Source organism: Triturus cristatus, chromosome 7, assembly GCF_964204655.1.
Source record: "Triturus cristatus chromosome 7, aTriCri1.1, whole genome shotgun sequence".
In the NCBI taxonomy this organism is placed as follows: domain Eukaryota; kingdom Metazoa; phylum Chordata; class Amphibia; order Caudata; family Salamandridae; genus Triturus; species Triturus cristatus.
Window position 1 is genome coordinate 216,173,998 of NC_140590.1, and position 6,000 is coordinate 216,179,997.

The window sequence follows — 6,000 nt, forward strand, 5'->3', positions numbered from 1 at the left end:
TCTTCTCTCTGAATGAAAGACTGTGTTTGTCAAATGCCTAAAAGAGTATGAAAAGAGAAATGTAAGTCTGAGAGGAGATGGAACTCAACTGCTGATCTCACACAGATCTCCTCATAATGCAGTTTCATCTCCCACGCTTGCGAGATGGTCCAAAAAAGTGATGAGAGAGAGTGGTGTGGATGTTTCTATCTTTGGTGCACACTCTCTTAGAGGCGCGTCAGATCCCAAAGCTTTTATTTTAGGTGGAAGTGCTACTTTAGACCAATAACCTACATGATTGACAACGTACTTAGTTCATTTTAAACTTGCATAATGTTAGCCTCCATGTCATGCCATACAATTTTGATTTTTCACAGCCTGGGGCAGAAAAACTGGATTTTATTAAAGACACAGAGGCTATCCCTCCAAACATTTACCCTCCATAGGGGTTTTATAATAATAACTTATTGTGTCTTTTTTCTTCCAGAATAAGATGCCTCCGAATTGTTTTGAAAGGACTGGATTGTTCCACCTCAAAGTTCATGTTCTGTTTTCCTGAGTTTCTTTCTTGTTCGCAGCACTTGGAAAAGAAGGAAGATAACTGTGTGCTCATGGACTACATACTATGTTGAAATGTTGTTTGAAGTTCTATATTCTCTTCAATTGTTTATGATGAGTTATGGAAATAAAGGGGATTTGCATAATCTTAGCCTCCGTGTCTTTAATAAAATCCAGATTTTCTGCCCACCAGGCTGTGAAAAATCTGGATTTTCTGACATAATCGATTTCTTGATCAAATTCTCCTGGTGAGCCCCAAAAGACTTTATTTCAGCAAAAGGAAGATGGCTTAGCATGACTTTCTGAGCTGCAACTAATCTCCATAATCGCATCCTTATATGCCTTCTTGCTAAAATAACTGAAGGTGAGGTAGAGACTGAAGCAATTAAAATTCAAGAGAAATATCTGCCAGACATCTGACATTTTGTGCCATTGATCAAAGTCTTTCTGTTCAGTCAGAATTTTACTGAATCTCATCGGCCAGAGCCTGAAAATCCCCCAACTAGGACTATACTGTATGGGATGTATATGCAGATGCTCTCAAGGCAACTTTAGATGCTGCATAGACTCTCTCTATTGCTGCATTAACCTTTTTATCCACCCCATCTGAATGCAAAGTGTTTTGGAATTATGTATTCATGAAAGACAATCCTACCAATAGGGAATCAATCTCTAATAAAGGCAGAAATACGTATAGAAAATTGGCCAACGGATGTCTCTTGGAGAGAAGCAGTGAAAAAAGTAGTTTCTCAAAAGCCTTTCATTCCCTATTTAGCACCTTTTTAATAGCTGTATGAAGTGGTAAGTATTCAGTTTCCTTTCGATTATGCTGCACAAAAAAATCTTATTCATCTATTGCAGCATTTACAGGAAACCCTAAATTATGTCTGGCAAGGGTGATCAATTCCATAAAGACAGGAACCTGGAAACTGCATCCTCGCTGTTCAGACTACTCTTCAGCCAGATCTGTCAACCTTGGTTGTTTACGTGGAGGTTTTTGTTCTTTTGAGGCAACATTCATTGTCATAAAAATCATTTGTCCTAACTCCTGTGGAGAAAGGTATGGTATTCTTATAGGGTCTTCCGCCCCCACAATCCCCACCTCAGGGTCTTTCTTAATGTCCCTTATCTTAGAGTCGATTTTCACCACTCCTCCTCCCAGTTTGCAGTGAACTTCAATGTGCTTCCAAATATCATGGGAAGAAATCCCATGAGATTTGAAATCTATAACATCCTCTCGCACTTTTTTTGTTTTGTTTTACTAGGTGCCAAAAGAGGAGCATACAGACAAGCACAGCAGGTAAGCTACAACAAAGGATTCATATGCTAGTTTAAACTATGTTATTTACTCTAACTCTTGAAAATATTGACTCAAACTTTTAGCGGCCCATAAGTATGTCGGGCGGATCGCCACCGCCCGCATTGTGGTGGCGATCCGCCCGACATTTTCTCCCGTCCACATGCCAATTCCCCCCCGCCATATTACTATGGCGGGGGACCCCGGCGGCTGGAAAGACCGTCTGCCGGTTTCCCGCCCGGTCGATGAGTTGACCGGGCGGAAAAGCTGTTGATATGATGGCGGTGTCTGTTAGACACCGCCATACATATCAGGATGCAGGTGGGGATTTGCTGTTGCTGCCACGGAAAGGAATGCGGTCCTTCACATTGGGGGCCTGCAGCGGGCCCCCAGGTATTTTGGGGGTTGGGGGGTGCACATGGGGGTACCTATGGTACCCCCCTGCATTTGCATGTATAACGTGGCAGGCACCATGCGGTGCCTGTCACGTTGTTCATTCAAATGCACAACTTGCATTTTTGGCATTGCGGCGGTGCGGTGCTTTCTGCGCTGCCCGCCACAATGTTAAAAATGTGGGATGGGCCCGCCAGTGTAGCGGGTGCATCCTAATTGTATCTGCAGGACTGCCGCATGCATTGCGGGCGATCCCCTTTCCCGGGGCTATGGCGGGCAGACAAAGTCCGCTCGCCATGCTAATGATGCCCTTAATGATCATACTGAGCTTATTAGATCATTACTCATTATGCCCTAAGTGACCATCACCGGTCCAAAAACTAAAGAGGACTCATTGGGTACTGATTCAAAAACAGATAAATGGTCTAAAACAAGTCATTTACTGCTAACCTTAAATCAGTGCTTGAAATGAAAAAACAAAAGTGCAGGTACTCTGTACCAGAGAATCTGCTTGTTTCTGAGAAGTGCTGATACTCTCCATTTAAAAGTATTACTTTTCCCTTGAGAAGTGCAGGTACTCTCATTCTCAAAATAAAAAAGTGCCGGTACTCAGTACCCATCCATTTAAAGCAGTGTCTTAAATACAGTTAACTGAAGAGCGTACTTGCTTTTGATCAGACTCCTAGTTTTATGATCATTAAAAAGAGCGGTTGTGCAGGCTCATAACACTCTGGAAGGCACGCTGCCTGTGCTCAGCTGCGCCCTTACTACAGAAACAAAATTTTGTAGATTCGCTGACTACACAGCCAATATTCAAAAGCTAATAATAAATACAGAAGATGTGCTGTATCGGCACAGCCGTGTCCTCTTTGATTTTCAGAAAACACAGAGGACACACTGGGTTTGCCCAGGCGCATCCTCCATGCTGCCATTTTTACAAATTAGGAATCACTTTTGGGCATATTTATCCCAAAAATTGTGCAGTGAGCAACCTTGTTGCGCTGCACTGCATTATAGGGAAAGGGCAGGAATGCGCCATACTTTACAATATACTGTATATTCTTGGCATTACCCCATGCTGGAACACAATGTGCTGCCTAGCGCCATTGCAGACACCATTGCACCCTGGTCCAAGAGTGCCTGCGTAGTAAGCAGGATTGTTTTTGTGCCAGAAGGAACACCTTCCTTGCCAAAACAATCCTGAAAGGCATTTTCCTCTTTCTATGTGTGTTGCACGATGCAGGAACACCCACGCTCCACCTATGGTACTCCTTCCCAGGGCAGAGTAACATAATGCACCAATTTGCACTGTGTTGTGTTACTCTGGATTTAGCAAACCGTGCAGGGCTTAAAAGTTGTGTCGCTCTTGCGCGCTGTTGCATGGCACAAGGGCAAACCTCCTACATAAATATGCCCCTGAATCTGCACAGCCATAATCCGAAACAGAGAGACATGGATCACAGCACAGCCGCATCCTGCCTTTCCAAAAGAATTAGCAGTGGATTAGAACCAAAAATAAATAAATATAGAAGACGCACTGGCTTAGCACGGCCACTTTATGAAAGACGCTCTAATAAAGATAAAAGTCAATGAAAGTGAAAGTTTCCAATTATACATAATGTAAGCATAGCAGGGCAACATAGCTAAATAAAATAAAGTAAAACATACCTTCAGGGCTAAAAACACCTCTTACAGACCAAAGTTAAACTTTTATTTTGCTGGTTGTTATGGTCTATGCCGGAGGAGGCAAAAGTCTCATCAGTAAGGACTGGGACGAGGTAGACAGATGAGAGCGCAATGGTAGTTAGCAGATATGATCCTCTATTTCCCTATGGTTGTCAGGGGCGGCTGGCATTAAAGGGCGAAAGGGGCGTTGCCCAGCCATGGGGGGGGGGGGGAACCTACGAGAAGCTTACTCAAAAAGCTAATGGTTGCTTACTTTTGACTAGATCTGCTTGTTGGTTTTTCTCCCTCTCCCCACGTGATGGCAGAGCAACTTGCTCTTTTATGAAGGATTTAGATTTTGTTTTGGTTCGGTAGGAGTACCTGACTACACATGTGCCGAGTGAGTGTGATGATTCTCGCCCTAAAGGCACAAACCGGGCCTGTGACATCACTGTGGAAGGCGTGGCGAGTTTTAGCGGCAATGCATAGGCTTGCTTTTGGGCGTATACTGCTCTGGCCCAGAGCGGGGTCTGAAGAGTTCCATTCATTTAATGGAAAAGGGTGCAGCAGACTCAGAGGGGCCAGGCAGAAGTGGATGGCTACCATGGAAAACCGGCCTCGCCTCCTCCAATAGTTGTGTGGCTTGTATTGGCTGATGAGGCCTGAGGGGTGGAGTTCTGAGTACAGCAGAATACAAAGAAAAAACTGGACCGTATGAGCTGCTCACACATGGACCTGGGAAATTTGAAACCTTGGAGTGAATGTTTCTCACAACAAGAGTCAAAGCTCGAAAACAAGCAAAGGGGCATCTTGGAATCCTGACAGCAGGTGGTGATACAGTCAGACCTAAAGGGACATTTAAATTTTTTCATTGCATGGTCTATTTTACACATGCAACCGATCATGTAGCTCATACAGCCCAGTTTTTTCTTTGTTTTCTGGGTCTCCTGGTCAAAATTACTACATATCCTAGTAAAAAAATTAAAAGAAAACTTGAACTTGCTGAGCTACTCTTGCATGGAAATGGGAAACCCTCTTGCAGAGAATCACTGTATCAGAGCACCCATGTTTCTTATATTCTTGCATGATTAGCTCATCCAGGCAAGGTGTTTGCTGTGCATTCTGGGACATGTAGACCTCTATATCTCATTACAGGACCAGGACTACAAGACTCACAGTGCAAAGCTAAAACCTGGACTGCATAAACTACTCAATTATTTTAGGCCAACCCTCACCTCGTTTTTGACTGTGAAGAATAAAGTGCATGTGTTCTCAAATTTGCTTGAAAATGCACCATTTGCCAACTAATTTTTCTAAATGTTCTCAAGGGATAGAAGCACCCTGAACACTCCTTAGGTCGTTCGGGCTAGCTCGCTATGCTCGCTTGCTGCGGAGTGTTCCACCACAAATGTTATGTCCACCACTTTCAAATGGCACCAGCCGCCACTGCTGGTTGTTAGTACACTGGCTAGTAGCATTTTACTTTACTACTTCGCTTTGTGCCTTCCACCTAACTTTCAGCTGAATGTTTTTCTCTCTGTACCCAATTGCTCACCCGTCTTCTATTTCCAAATCTTTAAGTACCCTCTCCTTCCAGTATATCTTTCTTAATCGCACATTCTGCATGCATTTCTATCAGGAATGTGTAATGTGGTGTAATCTTTCAAATAAAGCATCAGTAGATAGTTCCAAGACAGCAAGAGCAGTACGTTCCCGTCACTGGGCTTTCCCTCTTATTTTTGGTACCTGGTTCTTTAGTCCAGTTTGCTACAATTAAGTGAAGCGAAACTACAACTCACCTAATACAATATTTTATGAAACGAAAGCTTCAGCTCGGAAAGTAATGTATCCAGTGACAAGCAGCCTTTTGGAAACCCTGCCTCCAACATGTGCCTGAACAGCTTAAAAGTACTGAACGAGTTGGTGCAGAATTCATAGTGATGGAAATATGTTGCCGTCAGCCAACGGTTAACAGTTGCCTGTCTCACCCTGAGCTCAAGTGAAGGATTCTTGATCTGTCTCCAAATGTTCCACATTCAAATTTGGCCTTGTACGATTAGCCTGCGCCCCCAAATATCTTTACTCTATTACCGTGGTCTTTTGCCTTT